The sequence below is a fragment of the Camelus bactrianus genome, chromosome 13 (genome assembly GCF_048773025.1).
Source record: "Camelus bactrianus isolate YW-2024 breed Bactrian camel chromosome 13, ASM4877302v1, whole genome shotgun sequence".
Taxonomy (NCBI): Eukaryota; Metazoa; Chordata; class Mammalia; order Artiodactyla; family Camelidae; genus Camelus; species Camelus bactrianus.
Window position 1 is genome coordinate 7973629 of NC_133551.1, and position 18386 is coordinate 7992014.

The 18386-nt window shown below is 41.1% G+C and overlaps 1 protein-coding gene across 20 annotated transcripts in view; it reads right to left on the reverse strand.

Annotated features, from left to right (window-relative positions):
- Positions 1-18386, reverse strand: part of LOC141579547 (uncharacterized) — a 79091-nt gene that overhangs the window by 22679 nt on the left and 38026 nt on the right. For 11 of the 20 annotated variants that reach the window (XR_012511120.1, XM_074375992.1, XM_074375987.1 and 8 more), the window contains 3 exons: positions 4222-4403; positions 1514-1738; positions 514-897 (listed from right to left, as the gene is read on the reverse strand). The gene's annotated coding sequence lies outside the window, so the exon portion shown is untranslated. Of the gene's footprint in view, positions 1-510; positions 898-1513; positions 1739-3528; positions 3669-4221; positions 4404-18386 lie in introns of those variants that run through there. The other 9 variants (XM_074375984.1, XM_074375995.1, XR_012511119.1 and 6 more) reach the window with 9 other exon arrangements.

Here is an 18386-nt window from a genome sequence, read left to right on the forward strand (position 1 = left end):
TTTTCATAACATACAAAAAGCTGTCACAAAGCAACAAGAAGCTCCCTCACTTAAATGTGGGCAAAGGACAAAAGGAATCATTCATTTTAAAAAAGTCAAATGACTAATGAGTGAAAAATGCTCAAAACTTCACTGGTCATCAAATGCAAAAAAAAAATGAAAAAGCACTTTTGCTTATCATATTGGCAAATATTTTTAAGATAATCTAGCTAGTGTCCATCTGTGGGAGAACAAATCATGAGCGACTTTTTCAGAGGATGACATATCAATGGATTTGTAAGCTCTGAAAAACGTACATACACACTGACTCAACTCCACTTCTAGGAATCGTTTCCTTTAGGAAAAAAAAATCAGTCCAAAAAGATGTACCCATCAGGGCATTTACACAGCACTGTTTACAAAGGTGGGAAGAAAAACTGAAGTGAAATCATATCCAGCGATAGAGAATTGGTTACATAAGTAATTGTGCATTTTTTCATTCCCCAATGGAGGAGGAATTTCTAGTCACTTGAAAGGAGTCTGTGATGAATGTAAATGTCACATCCAGGGACTAAATTTCCAGAAGCCTTAACTAAAGGAATACACATACAAGATCACAGGAAGTTCTGTACAAGAAGGATGCAACTCAAACATTCTTTCTGACAGTGGAAAATGGAGAAAACTTAACTGTCCACCATCAAGACAATGATGCGGTAAATCAAGGCGAGCTGCGGGCGCTGAGGGAGCCGGCGTTTCGCCGTGGTCCAGGGCCTTGTCCACAGCAGTCTCCCACCAAATGTTTCCGTGGACAAGAGACGACACCCGCACATCAGGAGACCCCTCCAATCTATCTGAAAGGGCCGGGTGAGTCTGGAGTGGGAGGACGTCCATGATATACCCCTGAGTGAATAAAGCGAGCTGCAGAAAAACATATAGTATGGTCTCATTTTTAAATAAAGCATATATACACACACCTATATATTGATTTCTCATATGTGTATATATATGTATCTCATAGGCATAAAGGTCATGAAATATATATACCAAATTTTCAACAGCTTTTACTCTCAGGAAATAATGAGAAGGGAGTTAGGGGCCTTCCTGTACCACCACAGTTCTCTTTTCAGTATTTCAGTTAAGTACACTTGGAATTTAAAAGTTTATTTAAGTCCGAAGTAAAATGGACCATGCCTCCATAAGACAGAATGCTACACTGGTCTTTAAAAATCATGCCAGGGGAGATAGAATATTGTAGAAAAACATGTAATAAGCCGAATGGAAAATGGAGGTCTCCGAACAGTAAACAGGGACAGAGTGCTCACTGGTTTTTATGACAGAGATGATACACACTAACGAAAAGAACAGAAAATAAATGTTAAATTGTTAATTATTATCTCTGAGTAGAGGGACCAGGATAGAATCTTTTGCCCCTTTTTTCAGACATATTATATTAAATGCACATTATTTTTCATCTGAAAAAAGCATTTTTAGACGTGTAGTACCACTCAGTGGGGAATAATACATGAATACTTACAGAAACAAGTAACTAGGAGACACCGCAGCAGCGCCACACAATGTAGAACGGGCAATCCTGATTAACACCGCTCAGTTACATAAGGATCCACAAAGTGAGAGCACCTGCTGTAACAGGGCGTGGTCCCCTTCTATTTGTCAGTTGTGTCTTCAGGGCTGAGGCAGTTCGGAGCACGGCCAGTGTCAGTTCCGGTGTCTGGATGGATGCTACTGGAGGTGAGGGCACCTGCAAGCAGAAAGGAAGAACAGAAACAATCCTCTGCCTTTTCTGTCTTGTTTCTTTGTTACTTTAAAAGACAGGCATAAATAAGATAAACTGTGTATCTCCCCTACTGAAATTTCAGTAATGAAACCGTTTTTAAAGGCTTCAGAGCTTATATTCTGTCTATAACTGTCTTTTCAACAAAGAATCATATTTATTAAATGTTAATTAACTCAGTTAATTAACTCCCTGTTGAAACATTCAAGTAAAGAACATGAAAGGCCTTACGTAAAAGAATCAAACCTGCAGTGACTAGCTCAGCTGTCTTGACGGCAAAGCAGTCAGCCCCCACCATCCCATGGCCCTGAGCTCCTGATGCTGGTAAGAGAGCACGCTGCCGCCTCAGATGGAGAGATACTGTGAAAGCATTTTTTGAACTCTACAGTACTGACAAAACATAACTGACAAATCCCAGGCTCCTTTGAAGCTGTCATTTTTGGTTTCTGGCCAACCCCAGTCAATGAGCAGAACCACCCCATTCCCGAGTCATGGGACTCAAGTGGGAAGAAATTTTGTAGAAATTTCCAGGTACAGAATGTAACCATCTATATGTAGAACTCTGACAAAAGAAAAGATGAAATACTCTGATGTTGAAGACACTCAAAATATTCTCCTAAGCCTTAGTAGCTGGAAAGGCTGGGCTTCTCCTCAGCCACTTATTTATTTCACAGCCAGTGAGCATCTCCCACAAACCCTGTTAACCTGTGTCTGCTGGGAGCCTCAGGCACACTCTTGCTGTCGATCTTATAAGTCACAGGGCAGACGCGTGTCTCTCATGCCTGCCACCCTCACACAGGCTCGCCTCCTAGCCTCACTGTCTGAACTTGGTCCCATTTTCTCACCTGTTTATTTGGTATCTGTTCTTCTGTAAGCTGCCTGAAATGCTATTTGGAACAAGTCAGAAGAATGAGTGGGTAGAGAAATGGACAGTTGGACAGGTGAGAGGTGGGCAGACAGACAGAGAGACTCCAAGAAAAGGGGAACAAAGAAAATTCCCTATGCAGAACCCTCTTCTAGTCAGGGAAGAAAACCGCCACGGAGACGTGTGAAGAGGCAGGTGGCTTAGGGCTGTTTCCTGGATTCCATGAAAAGTCCCACCAAGAGAGAGGGTAGAACAATAAATGATAAAAGAAAAAAGCATGCATGCTTGAAAAATATATCTACAATATGTACTTTCTAAAGAATAGATTCAAATCAGCAGGGCCCAATTACACAATCCTTGGGTATTTACAGAAATGAGAATCCCATCTCCAAACCACAAGGCATTCCTTCGGAGCACTGAAAGTCCACACGGGGCTGTTATAAAGCCTTCACCACAAAAGCTATGCTCTCCTTCACTTACGAGGAATGAGCAGCTATGCTCGGGCTGCCCATGCGCATTATTTGCACCCTACAGCATCTCTATGGGGGAGGGACGCCTAGCGAGCCCCATCTCTGCAGGACAGAAAACAAGCCCGGGAGAGGCTAAGCCGACCTACCAGTTCTCCATCTCACAGGACTGGTCACTCCAGAGCAGGACTCGAACTCGGACCCACGTTGGTAATCACGGTACTACCGTGCTTTGTGTGCTTTTTGTGTGAATAATACATTTGTTTCTGGCATGAAAGTATATTTAATAAATGATCGGTTGTCCTGTCTATCTCATTTGCTCACAATCAATCTTTATAGTGTTGAATTGTACTCTTTTTCCGTGGAGAAAGGAACGGAACGAGCGGGTGTTAGAATGAGGTGGGGCTCCATTCTTTATCTGTTACCTCATCTCATCCAAGTCCCCAACCAGGGAGAAGGAGCAAATGTTTTCTTCATCTTTTAAAGAGAGGGCTCCACTGATGGTGACTTAACTCCAAAACCAAGTATGGGGAAAGGGCACATTCAGCAGCCAGAGCATTATCACCTGTAGGATGGCAAAAACAGCTCACAGGAGGGCTCAGGGGGTCACCCTGATTTAATTTCAATCGATAAAACAATAATGCACTCTAAAAATACTAGCATGCAATGGATTGGCTCTTTCTTGACATCTAGCAAGTTTCCACAGCCCACATGTAAAATTATCGTGAACCAGTGAAAGGAAGTGTCTACAGACAAGAAAAATCAATGCCACAGGTAAACTGAAACCCAGGCTGGAGGAAAGGAAGAGAAAGGGCATAGTAAAGAAGTGGGGAAAGGCTGGGGAAAAAAATCATCACACGGACTCTCAAGCATCATCCAACAAGCATATAATCATTCGAGAGAGAGAGTTACTGAGGTCCTATTCTGTGCAAGATTGTAGAGCGGGTGAAGCAAGAGCGCAGTGACCATGGTGGCAGCAAGTGGCGGGGCTCAAATACACTTCTGATCCCGGTACCTGGCACAGTTGTCCTCAGTATAAAGGCAAAAAAAAAAAAAAAGTATAATAACTCTGTAAACTCAAAGCATTGTTAAAAAAAAATTAAACAATACCTAAATACCTGGACAAACCACGCACATTGCTGGATCAGAAGACAGCGCTTTTGGAATGGCAGTGCTCCCCAGAACGATCCGTATATTCAACGTGGTCTCGATCACAATCCCTGCGGTCTCCTCTGCAGAAACTGACTAGCTGCTGCTACAATTCATATGGGAATTCGAGGGTCTCAGTAACCAAAACGTACTTGAAAAAGAAGAACAATGTGAGAGGACTTGTAATTCTCAATTTCAAACCTTACAACTGTATGTCTAGGTGAGATTAGAGGCCATTTTAAGTTATTAATGTGTTTATCCGTATTTTCTAAATTCTCTACAATGAATATAACTGTTACAATAAGAAAAATAAAAAGTAAGGTATCTTTTAAAACATGCACACCGATTCATACATTGGGAAAAAAATATTTTAACTATAAAGAGGTAACCAAATATCTAGTGAAAAAGGACTACTTAAAAACAAGTGTGTATTTACATTTTTCATAAATTGAAAACTGAAAAGCACAAACACATCAAGTTTCTAGGGAGATCGATGCAACATATTAGTAGTTATTTTCAAAAATTCTAATTGAACAATGAAAACTCAAGAAAGGGAAAATCGCGATTGACAGCCAACTGCAAACACATGGAGAGCAAAGGCCTAGAAATCACAGTTCCTTTAACTCTGATACGAACTCAATATAAGAGGAAATTCCTCCCTGTGGGGACAGTGGAATCCCATGCATAAGACAGGATACACAGTACAAACTGCACTAGAATCTGGGGTGATTTTCTTAGAAGAATTCTAAAGTTACAACATTGCTGAAAAACTATAAAAACACTGAAAGACAGATTAAAACACACAGTCATATATATTATATAGAAACATATGAAGTCTGCTCCCATGTTGCATAGAAATACAAACATATTTGTTCATTTATGGGCACTGAATATTTTATCCCAGGTAGAATATTTCAACTAAAACAAATAATCAATAATACACAGCTCTTGTCAAATCTACTTGATAAGGTACTCTGCTATGTAACCATAATGTGTCTAAGATAGATCTAAAATTAGTGAAAAAGATCTTTGTATGGTTTCTTGAACTCTTCTCAAAATTCCAAGCTTAATTTTAAAATAGATCTGAGCAGTATTTCTATATTAACATTTCCCTCGTGAAATGAACAGCACAGTCTGTTGTCAAAATTCTGTCCTTACAATGATTCACGAACACTGTATCCTAACAAAACTGCTGGACAGCAAGGCACTATCCAGACACTGTGACCAAACAAATGAAACACAAGGAAGACAGTGACCCTATTCTGGAGGGCTTACCGTCTGTGTCAACTCTGGGGTTCTTATTTGATTGGTTTGATTGGGTAGCAAAATAAAATCAATCAAGTACTTTCTTCTTTAAGCATTCTGTAAGTCATGACTCTGTTGTTAGTGTCATGAGAAGGAAAGACTAAAGCAAGACTTCATTAGGTCAATTAGCAACAGCCATCACTGGGGAGTGAGTAATAAAGAAGTTAACTGATAGCAATGCTTCTGCCTACATGAGACCTAAAATAAACCTACACTGATCTCTTTAAGGAAAATGAGGAGATGAGGCCCCAATGAGAAAAACAAAAACTAACAAGAAATCAAAAAAGTAAAGACTTTTTCATTAACGATTCCAGGAAGGAGTGGAGCATGGTGGTGAAGAGCACAGACGCTGGGGACAAACATGAGGGTCTGAACTCCCAAAGCACTGGGTAGCTTTGACACTGATAAGTCAGTGAAATTTTCTGCAACCCAGTCTCCTATCCATAGACTGGGGACAACAACAGCACCCGTCTCCTAGAACTGTCCTAATAATTAAGTTATTTTATATATAAAAGTTTAAATAAAATACCTCAGATATTAAATATTACCCCAAAAGGACAAGGTAAACTGAAGGAAAGGACAAGGAAAAAGAAAACAGAGGACAAGGAAAAAGGACAAGGAAAAAGAAAACAGAGATAAATTGGAGTTCATCAAATTTTAAAACATTGCTTCAAAGGACACCATCCAGAAAGTGAAAAAACAACACACAGCAGAAATTTTTTCAAATCATTTATCTGATAAGGAATTTGTATCTACCAAAAAAAACCAAAACAAAAACAAAAAGAACCTCCTACAACTCAACAATAAAAAGGCAACTCAATTAAAAAATGAATAGAGGATCTGAAAAACATTTATCAAGGAAAATATACAAATGACCAATAAGCACAACGAAACGATGTTCAATATCATTAGCTGTAAGGGAAATCAAGTCAAAACCACTAGGAGAAACCGCTTCACACTCACTACAATAGGTTATAATCAAAAAAAGAGTAAAAAGCACTAATGAGGACACAGAAGATGCAGAGGACGCAGCCGTTGCTGGTGAGGATGTAACACAGCCTGGCCACTTTGGAAAAACGCCTGGCAGGTCCTTAGAGAGTTGAACATTTGGTTTCTGAATAACCAGGCAATTTTGCTTCCTGGGCACACACGTAAGAGAACTGAAAACAAATGTTCACATAAAAACTCCTACAGGAATATTCACGGAGCCATTACTCATCACAGCCAAAAAGCAGAAACAACACAAATGCCTATCACGTGATGAATGGGTAAACAGAGGGGCCCAGCCATACAGAGGAATATTATTCAGCAATAGCAAAGCATTGAGTACTGACCCAGGCCACAACGTGGACAAATATTGAAAACGTTACTCAGTGTGAAAGAAGTCAGTCACAATAGATGCTTCCACTTACATGAAGTAACTCGATTTACATGAAATTTCCAGCAGAGGCAAACCCACAGAGAGAGAAAACTGGCTCCCTGGGGCTGTGGGAGGATGGGGAAGATGGGGATGTCTGCTTATGCATAAGGAGCTTCCTGTTGGGGGGATGAAAATGTTCTAAGATTGAATGGGATGCACAATTCTGGGCATAGAGTAAAAACCACTGTACATTTTAATGGGTGAATTGTTATTAAAACTGTTAAGAACGAGAGCACCTCGGGCCAGTACCTTCCCATAGTAAATGCAAATTGCTAAATTTTATTACAGGAAGAAGAAACTGCCCTCAGCATGAAAGCAGGAGTTCAGCAAATGTGAGTTAACCGAAATTGGACAAGAGCATTTCACTTGAAACAGTTGCTGAGTGTACACAAAATATTAAGACATGACAAGGAAAATCAGTTTGACATCACGAAGAAGCATTCTGCTTCAAATGCAGATCAAGGATTCGGCAAGCCCAGCTGCTAGAAATGACCAGAGAAGAAACCTGGTTCTTTAAACAAGCACCAGAGCCAACAAGGAAATAGTGGTGAGGAAAGCAGGCGGCCGAAAATCTGGAACAGTTTGTTACAAAAATTTCTCCACTGAAAATTCAAAAATAAAAAGAAAGTGATGTAATACTGTGTTGACCTCACGTGAATGGGCTTCCTCCGGTTCTCGACAGTTTTGTAACCCCGAATGAGAGACTCAGGAGAATCAGAATGGTTCCTGGGAGTCCCCAAATGACTGCCCACCAGCACGCTGACCACCATCACATCTGCCAGGGTGGAATTGCAGAGAAGAGACCAACTCCTGAAAGGCACAGGAAATATTGACAAGGGAAAAAAAGGCTGATGTCAGTCTTGGGACAGAGGCCCTGAGAGCAGAGGCCAGAAGGCTGCAGGTGAACTGGAGTGGCCCTGGGGCAGGAAGGGACCACGGGGGAGCAGATCTCAATTCTCTTCTCTCTCTCCCTCGGGTAGGAGAGATAAAGTCTGCATCCTTCTCACCTGGAACTGTGGGTTCTGGCTGGCAGAAGTCTTACCGACATGGAATGAATGACTCAAGACTGTGGAAAAAGGAAAGAAAGCGAGAGGGAGTAGGGAGCCAACTCCAAGAGCCTCTCAAATCCTCCCATATTTATTGTGTATAATCAAAGAAAATAGTCTTTAACAGTTGTGTGATAGTAAACAGGAACTTGGGGAAAGACAGAATGAGACAGAGATTGTAGAATCCACAATGAGTAAAAAGGCTTAGTTTACCTTTAGGGGAGTCATGGGGAGAGGGGAACAAGATAAATTCTTTAGATATTCATTACAAAGCAGACCACCAGTCCAGCCAGGTCCGTGTTTTGGGGATAATAGACTATCTAACAGCACGCACGCCCAGCATTTATAGCTGAGGGCCTGGGTCATTGCTGTGCAATGAACATAGTGCTATCTAAAACCTCAAATATGCAAGCAAGGCATTGTCTCTGCTTTTTATGGCAAGGAGACAGGAGTGAGGATGCACAGGTGCTTGCTTGAAAGCAGTTACTAAGCACACTTTTTCTTCTTAAGGTTGACATGCGTCTGGTGTCTGTTAAATTTGTTAACCCAATCATGGGCTATCACATGGAACCGTTATGGAGGACACCCTAGGATGACAAATCCTGCCTCTGCGTCTTTTCCTGCCAGCTTCGGCCATTCCAGCAGGGTCTAGACACATCCCTGAATAACGATCCCACAGAACCACCCAGACTCTTAACTCCTGGTGCTTGGAACTTAATTTTAGCTCTACACAACTTAACATACAAAAGTTTCAGAAATAATAGATATTATATTCTTTTTATATCTCATCATAGAACTGATTTTTCTGATTGCTCTAAGCTGCTTCTACTTGGTAAATCACCTAATTCTGCAGGTGAATTCAGTACTTTCCATTGCGCATAACTAGACAGTCTGGGCCCTCTGACTTCTATTGGTCAAATAAATACCGATACACCTAATTGATTTCATTGTTCATCAATTTCAGCCTGGAGGTGAGGGAGTGTCACTCTCTTCCTCAGCCCACCCTCTACTCTATACTCTTCAGCAACTCAGGCCTCCTGAATACAAAACGTAGCATCTGTTTCCCTTCACCTACACTTTCCACAAACGCAACAGGAAACATCAGCCTAGAGAATGAATTCAACACAAATGTTAAAACAAAAATCTACAAACCTGAAGCAACTCCATCTCCGAATCATGATACACAATGACATGAAAGTACGGGTGTCAGGTACAAAGCACGCGTGAGCCTGACCACCTCATTTCTATTCTTCAAAGGAAGGAAGGTTTTCATGTTTTTTATTATCATTCTTTGTCATTGTTTCTGATTAAGCCAAAAAATAGTTTATGAAATAATTAAGCACTGAAATAACAGATTTTCGCTGTATCAATTACAGAAGGCATTCAGAGGGGATAGGAAAACCCACCTATGTAAAAAATGCAAAATTTCTTCCCCTGTTAAGAACACGTATACAAAATGCAACAGAGAATTCAAATTCATGTGGAGAGGAGCAAAAGCCACAGAATCAAACAAAGTCATTACTATGAGTCAATTCAAAATTCACTGGACAAACATGCTCAATGCATTCAAAGAATTTTAAAGGCACACTGCAAACCATTCACTTAATGATCTACAGGCTAGAGGAAGAATTTCCCTCTTTAACAGACAACAGAAATCAATAGGTTGCCCCACCAAACGAGGACCAAACAACAATCAGGTTTTTAACAGTTCTGATAAATCAGCATGTTCTAAACATCAAAATCCAGAAATTTTAAACATTCATTCACACCACAATGAAACAAGCACTTAAAAAAAAACACAAAACAATAACCCGAAGAAACTAAGCACAATTATCATGTACCTGGATCAATGGGAACTTCTTGTAACGCTGGAAGAAAGAACAGGCTATAGCCTTTTACTTAAAAAATAGAACTACATTTAAAGATAATTGCTAAAACACATTTCATCATTCATGTTGCCTTGAAAAATCTGAGGCACTCGTATCTGATCAGAAAAGCAATTCTGAGTAATAGTATGTTACAATTCAGTGCCAGTTTGCTTTAGTAGAAAAAAGAAAAGCTACTGTTTCTCATCCTGCACAAAGAGTAAAGAACCTTCCTGCCTCTATCTCCTCCTATTTTCTAAGCTCATTCTCCCCAACCCTTCTGAAACAAGTATGAGAAACTTTTATACCCACCAATATGCCAAATGACAAAAGAGTATCAATTTATTTGTATAAATATATGCCTACACCTTTTACTGGAAGAGAAAGGTATCAGAAGGCTATATGGAACTTATTTCTACCTTCCTGAAATCACACACACACACACACACACACACATACACACACGTTCACAGAGACACAGACATGTACACACTGAATTACTGGGCAATTCACAAGCTGAGGACTTCCAATTTATAGAAGATAACTTTGTAGTTAGTTTAAAATACAAAACTGTCAGCTTTTGAAAGCCTTCATCATCTGCTAAATCATCCAAATATCAACGAGACCCAATTAGCCTTCTCTGTAAAATATAATTTCCCATGATGGCAAAACAGACCCTAAGTAGTGGATCCAAGACTCGTGTTTATCACTACCTATGATCGTTTTTAAACACATAAACAGATTCAGAAATTATGTCCCAACAACATTTATTCTTATTGAATTAGCATATGTATTCAATTGTCTATACAGAAAATAGGCCCATGATGGGGTTTAAGAGCTATTTTGTGTATTGAAATATTTATTTTTAAGTTCAGACAAGGAGGGTCTGTATTACTCAGTTGTAGAACACCTGCTTAGCATGCACAATGTGCTGGCTTCAGTCCCCAGTTCCTTCATAAAAATAAATAAAAATAAGTGCTTATTTAAAAATAAGAATAAATTTATAAAAAGAGTAAATGCAGACTAAAAACCCCTGCAATCTAGGAGCCATAATTTTAATAAAAAACAAGAGTTTCTATCAAATATTCACTATATGACAATCACAGAGACAACCACAAATCGCCCCTGACAACCATCACGTGTGATTCTCAGCAACCCTACTAAGTAGACACCGAAGAGAAACCCAGCATTGCGGATGAAGAAACGGAGCTCGGAGGAGCCGGGGACGCTGACTGTCCTGCTCCCCGTGACACCACGTCAGCCCAGGATGAGCGCTGACAGAGCTGCACTGAGGGGACACCCAGCTGCACGGAACCTTGGTGCACTGGGGAGTCCCAGAAAACACTCAAAACTGTTCAGTGAAGAACCAGCTCAAATATATTACATTGTGCCACATCCTTTAAACAGGGAACATGACTGATACCTTTTTGATGCCTCCGTGTCCTTTCTGCCATTATCAATTATTTGCCCTCTCAGCATGCCCAGTCATGAATTGGACCCCATATGAAGTGCACTCAGATGGCAGAGCTTTTAAAGCTGTTTTATGAAGTTTGTAAGACTCTGTCTATGCCTCACACAGGCGGTCATCCATCACTACTCACCGGTGTGGATGTACCACATGAAATCACACCTTTCTGCTTTTTAAAATCCCTCCATGTAATCCAGACTTTTCAACAGCAAAGAAGCAGCTCAACCAGTAACAGTGGATAGCTTTTCACCAAATGGACTCGAACAGCCCATCGGAATAACTGGAAGCCCTTTTTTTCTATTAAACCCACTTCCAAGGACTTCATTATTTTCTGATTTGTGGACTTGGCCTCTGACTGGCCTACTCTGAGAGCTCCCAGCCTCACATCCGGGGGTGGGAGAGGACCCTGCTGTTCGGGAAAATAAGTGCGGAAGGCGGAAATCTTCCACCCAGGTCCACACGGGTAGAAGTGCCACAACGTGCTCAGAAAATATACCGTCAGCAACACTAGGCTCCCATGGACTGATGTCACATTAACCAAACTCATGAGAGACTGATGCAAAGAAACCAGAAATTGAATTTATTAATGTAACAGGAGATGTGAAACTACGAACCAGACTGAAATATCAGAGTTCAACTATGAGTACAGATTCTCCTCAACGGCCCAATCACGGGCAGGCAGTCACATGGCAACCATGGACAGAAGCAGAGCAGGAAGGGTTTCTAGATTAACTCAATGGACTAAATTTCTGTTATACGAACAGATCTGCTGCCCAGAAGACATTTAACGCCAATCACGGTGCACTGTCCGTGGACAGTGGCTGAGACACGACTGTGAGCACCTGTGTAACTCTCCTTTCCCTGTCCTTTCTGGGCTAAGTGATGCACAGAGGTACAGAGATCCAGGGATGCAGATACCTCTAAACACCCAAAGCCCATCCCTGGGAGCCTGGAAACCAGACAGCCAGGGTTTAAATACCAGCTCTGCCACTTACTAGCTCTGTGACCTTGGCCAACTTACTTACTCTCTCCGTGCCTCAATTTCCACATTGTAAACCTGGGATAACAATCAAATCTCCCTTACTCACTTGTTGTGAAGATTGAAGGATTCATTTCTGTAAAACGCTCAGAAAAGAATGTAGCACATTTTTGGTGCTCAACAAATGTGAATTTAATAAGAAAGTGATTTACAAGTCTCCCTACTAATCATCTTCTGTGTTTCATGGCTAGTCTGAGTCCCAAAGGAAATCCTTATTTCCCCTCTTATAAACTCTTGGAGAGCACCCTTCTCTTGCATCTCACCACCTGTTTAAACTGAGAGAAGGGATGCCTCCTCCACACTCCTCTGGTCCATGGAGAGTGCTTCCCCCTTCACACCCCTGACCCCTGGCCAACGGCTAGCACTCTTCACAATAACAGATTGAGGTGTGAGTCCGGAGAGACAAGCAGGGCATATGAAACCTTTCCTTTCCCTCCAGTGTTGGCCACCCTTGGGAAGCACCCGGGATGCTCAGCTCCATGGCAGGGCAGCCCTGTGCAGGATGGGGCAGATCATCTTAAGGGAAGGCTCGCTGTGGCCCAGAGTTACCTGGGACTGCGTGAGTCTCTAATTCTGGGACACAGTATCATGACATGCATTTTCCCACAGCCCTGAATTTCATGGAGAACGTGGCTTCATCAGTAATAAAGGAGACATTTATCGCCTGTCTGTTCTTCTGTGTCATCTCTCAGTTGGCTGCTGGAGAAAACATGTGTATAAGTATTGGGTCCACTTAAGCCCCAATATATATGAAGTACCAAAAAATTCTGTGGCTTAACGTTGGTTCAGGGCGACTGTGTAACGGTCCTGACTTTGCTGATGCTAAATTATGGGTATAGGAACTATGGAACCTCCTCAAATATCTTTCATCATAAAACCAGCTTTTCTTATTTTCCTGTTTCTTAGTAATTGCCAAAGACTGTAAAATGATGGCTTCATACAAAACAGGAGCTAAACTTTATGAGCCCTTTGACATTCCCACTGTGCTAAACAATTTACATAATTTCTAATTCTCACAATTCTGCAAAGCATATACGAGCATCCCCATCTCACAGACGAGGGAGAAACTCAGAACAAACTGACTCAGGCTCACGTGGCTCAGTGACAGCGTGTGCACGCAAACCCAAGTCAAATCACTACACCCCTTCTTCTATGTACAAAATCACCTCCCACCAAATGACACACAGCGGCTGGGTCAATACTCAGGGAACTCAGTACACTTTTCAGCTTTAAGGTGCTCAAGAGGCCGCTTCTAGCTGCTTTATAAAATCCCGGCTCACTGGTTGCTAACACTGGAATAAAAGACCGATTTTGCCATTGTTGCACAGCAAGTCTGAAATGTTCACAGCGAGATGACAGAATAAAACAAAGATATAAGCAGAATAATTTTTCCAGGTAGACAGACATAATGGACATTGTGCTATTCTGAAGCACTAAGCAAAGGAATCAAAGCAAAAAAATATTTGTTAAGCCTTCTTTTACAAACAGGAAAATTAAGAATGTATGAAGGTGCAACAGCGCCTCCTATGGCTAAAAAGACCTTCCAGGTTGCCGGGAAAGATGCAACACAAAAATTGCTTGTTGAATCAGAAACAAGAATCAGATAACTAAAAGCTTATGTAGCACATACTGCAGTTTGCTTCGGGGAAGGGAGGGGTATTCAGTATTTAATCTGACATTGCTAATACTCTTGAATATAAACAAAAGACACAGGCTCATGGAAACACATCTTAGAAGAGGAAAGAATCCAGTCCAGCCACTTCATTTTACAGGAGGGGAGACTGAGATCTGGGATCTGTCCTTCCGGCAATCAGCAGCAAAGCTCTCTCTCCTAGGCCTCATGTCATGCACTGTAGCAAAAACCAACAGATCTGTACTAGACCTCTATTCATAAAAGTCACGTCTGTATTTTTCCAACAGTAGGTAATCTAAGTATCTTGCAAAATACTTCTCAAAGAGCCAGGAAATCATACAAGTGTATTGAAATACAAAAACTTTTATTTGCACATTAAAACAGCATGAGCTTTATTCTATTAAAAAAAGTGACATGTCAAATCAATGTTTTGATATTTTAAAACCTATTAAGCATGCAGAAAAATAAATCAAAATTTCTTTAATCACAAAAGAAAGAAGCTTATTCCCTTAAAATAATCAATGTGGATTTTTCTAAACTTAATAGTTCTGGTCAGATTTCTACGAATTTAAATGTCTGAGTGGATGGTTACACGGCAACATGAATTCTGAGTTGTAACAACACACATTCTGTGTAAATAATCTTCAAGGCCGTCTGCTTAAGGTGATTTAACTAGTCCCTGTCTCACTAGAATGATACAGATTTCATTAAACCTTCATACTGCACACACACACAAAACCCTGAATCCTTGTTACTTTAAGCCATATTCATATATTCATATATATGCATATTGAATATGCATCAGAAACAAGCCACCCTCTTTAGTATTCAGAGTTGATCCTTCTAAACTATCTGTCCTTGTGACAGCATATTTTTACTAAGCAGCTCTTGGGTGCTTCGTATACAAGGCGTCTACATCTCACAGTCAAACAAGGTAAACGGCATCACTCAAATTTCACAAATGAGGAAATGTACTTAAGCCATGAAAACAACTTACATATTCATCATCAGGAAAGAAAAGAGTAAAGATTTTACTTACAATATTCACTGACAAAACTTTCCTCCATACTAAGACTACATAGAACCAATTCAGTCTTTGTAAATTTTTCTGTCAATAAGCACCACTAGAGAAAAACAAGCAACATCATTAGCAATGGTTGGACTTTCAAAGCCCACTCCTATTTTGCACTATAATCATTTTTAATATTTTGTTTTTAGTGTTTACAGAGCACTAAAATAAAAAAATATAAACTTTTTAAGCCATTGCCTGAGAATGCAACATTTGTGAAAATGTACAATTTCAATTTATGCCACTCTGTCTCACATTCTCACTGGTGTCTCTCCTTTGAAGGCTTCATCAAACTGAGACCGCTAAAATCGTTCACTTATGGACTCACAGGAGTTCGGGAAACCACTCAACACGGGGCTGATCAGAGGAGACATTGAGAAAGCATCCTGTGCAGCCTGGGTTCCAGCCCTGAGTCTGCCAGCGCCAGCTGTGTGAGATTTTGGACAAGCTGCCCCATTTCTCAATCCCTCAGCTGCAAAAAAGGAGACACTGATGCCTACCCTTAAACACCTGCTATGAGGTAAAATATGAGGAAAGCATTTTAGCCTTAGGGAGGTGTCCACTCAGAGCAAGCTTGGTCATTATGATGATGAGGATTACTTTTAATAAGTTAAGGCAGACAAAAAATTAGAAATCACCATAAAGGAGAAACATTTTATGTCAATGAGCATTTACTTTTGAAAGGATTGCAGAATGTTTTATAGAATTTTTTAATAAACCAAATTTTGTCCACTAATTATAGATTTACAGGTTCATGGACATGTCTCCAGAAAAAGAATTAGAGGCCTCTAATCTCTGAATACTAAGAAAGAAAAGTTTAAAAAAATCACGGGGGAGATTATACCTCACTTGAGAGAGTATGTGCTCAGCATGCATGAGACCCTCAGTTCAGACACCAGTAACTCCATTTAAAGACTTTTTTTTCAAGAAATGGAGAATTAAATAAAATTTGGAGGAATACAGAAGTTGTTTAGAGACTCAACTCAGATTAAAGATGGGGGAAAAATATCCATTTCTCATAGGAAATCTTGAGAACTATGTAAACCGGATCTGAGTTGTCTAATCTTTTAACATTATTCATGAATTCCTATTACAAAGTCTTAAAACTGCCTGATAACCCACAGTGGTGATACTGATCATAACAGCTGCCAACACGGATCGAGCTCCGGCTAGGACTGCTCTGATCGGCCATCTCGGCCCTGAGGCCTCACCAGGCTGAGAGCACTAAATTTTGTCATTCATGAGTATCTCGTGTAAGTCCTCCCTTTGTGCTCCTCCCTCTCCCCTCACCAGCCCCTCTGAGGGAAGCACTGTTATCATCTTCCCCACCCGCAGATAAGGCCACTGAGGCACAGAGACTAAACCTGCTCCAGGTCACATCGGCATAAAAGGACGTCTATATTTCTGCTGTTTTACTATTGACAAAGGAATCTTAGATATCAATTCAAGGGAGAATGTTAAATAATCAAGTCTGTCAGGTCTTCACCTCAAAGAGCATATAGTATAGATTCCTGATGTAGGATGAGGCTGCCGCCACAAACTGACTCAGCTTGAAATTAATATCCAAGATGAAGCAGCGGATTCACGTAAATATTCACGATTGTCAACTCCGCTCACGGGTCTGGGCCCTTCACTGCCTGAACGGGGGTGAAATCCCCACCCCTGTCAGGGATGGAAGCGCGGCTCTTCCCAGTGTCACCCAGGCTTCACGGGCTGTTTCCCCCCACAGGCTCTCCTCAACGATTAAAAATCTCTCAAGATTTTTACACCATGCAAAACTCAAAGACATTTCTGCAGATAGAGCACTTCCTCAGGCTTAAAAATTTTTTGCTTACACTCAGCAAGGGGGAAAATAACACATGACTCTGCAAAGTCTCTGAGCCTCAACACTCACAGGAGTAGAATGGCCTCAGCACAAGATGACTCTTCACGGATGAGAACAAAATAAACCCGCCCCCAACCACAGGCACTCCCAGAGACAGCGCTCAGCAGTCTTCTGCACACTCACGGTTGTGCAGCCCTCACCACCATCTATTTCCAGAACACTTCATCACCCCAGAAGAACACCCCTGTCACTAGCAGTCACTCCCCAACCCCCCTCCGCCCATCCCCTTGCAACCATCACCTGCTCCCTGCCTCTGCATGTGCCTATTCTGAGCATTTCAGATCACTGAAGTCAACAATATGTGGCCGTTTGTGTTTGCTTCCTTTCACTTAACGTGCTGTTATGAAGGCTCGTCCATGTTGAAGTGGTATCAGCATCTCTCTCTTTTTTTTTTTTTGAAAGTGTTAAAGTTTATTAGAAGGTGGTAAGTACTATCAAAAAGAGTAGAGAGGAGCATAAGTGATTGGGTTTCAAAGGGAAAAGGGAGGGTTGAGCAGTCAGGGTGGACTTCCCAGAGCAGGTGGCTTTTTCATATTCCCCTTTATTTATTTTTTCTTTTTTATTCACTCTTACGTTTGAATAATGTTCCACTACATGGAGATACTACATTCTGTTCATCCATTCAGCAGCTTTGTACGGACGAGGTCCAGAAGAATGAGTGTAAGAGGTGACTAGGCAGGGATGGCATTAAACAAAGGGCAAGATGTGCTTTAAAAAAAAAAAAAGCCAACAAACAGAGGCACAAGGAAATTCAGCGTGTTTCTGAGAAAGTGCATGCTTGCTTCAGCATGACTGCCGTGCAGGGCTGGGTGGGGGGATTGACAGGAGACACAATGAGGGAGTCACCTGAGAATATTCCCCATGCAAGCAGCTCAGCCATTTCTCCTCCTTCATCCTGTATTTTAGAGCCATTTTTGATAGGTTTTCTATTTCAAGTAACAGTACTTTTTACACATCTGATCATTTGCATCAGATCACCTTACCTCCAAGCCACAGAAAGTCATTCACTGACTGGAGCAGCTCCAAGACATAACGGTGATGGACCAGGGAGTCCTGCAGCATCCCGGCCTGCAGGCACAAACCCCCACATGTTCCATGGTGATGTCCGGAAAGTAAAATGCATGGAAATATCTAACTGCTTGTGCACGATATCTGCCCCCAAATTGCCCCAAAATCATGCTGGCAAAGCACTACTGAGCCCTCTCACTACAAAAAAAAAAAAAAAAAAAAAAAAAAAAAAAAAGATAGAGAGAGAGAGAACAGAAAAGAATAAAGCTAAGTAGGCAAATTTAGGGTTTTCCATTGAAAACCAGCAAGCATCACTGCCAGTATCTCAGCTGGAATGGTCCTGTCTTCAAAAACCACTGCGCAGTTACGTTGCAAACGTGATAGACATATATGTAT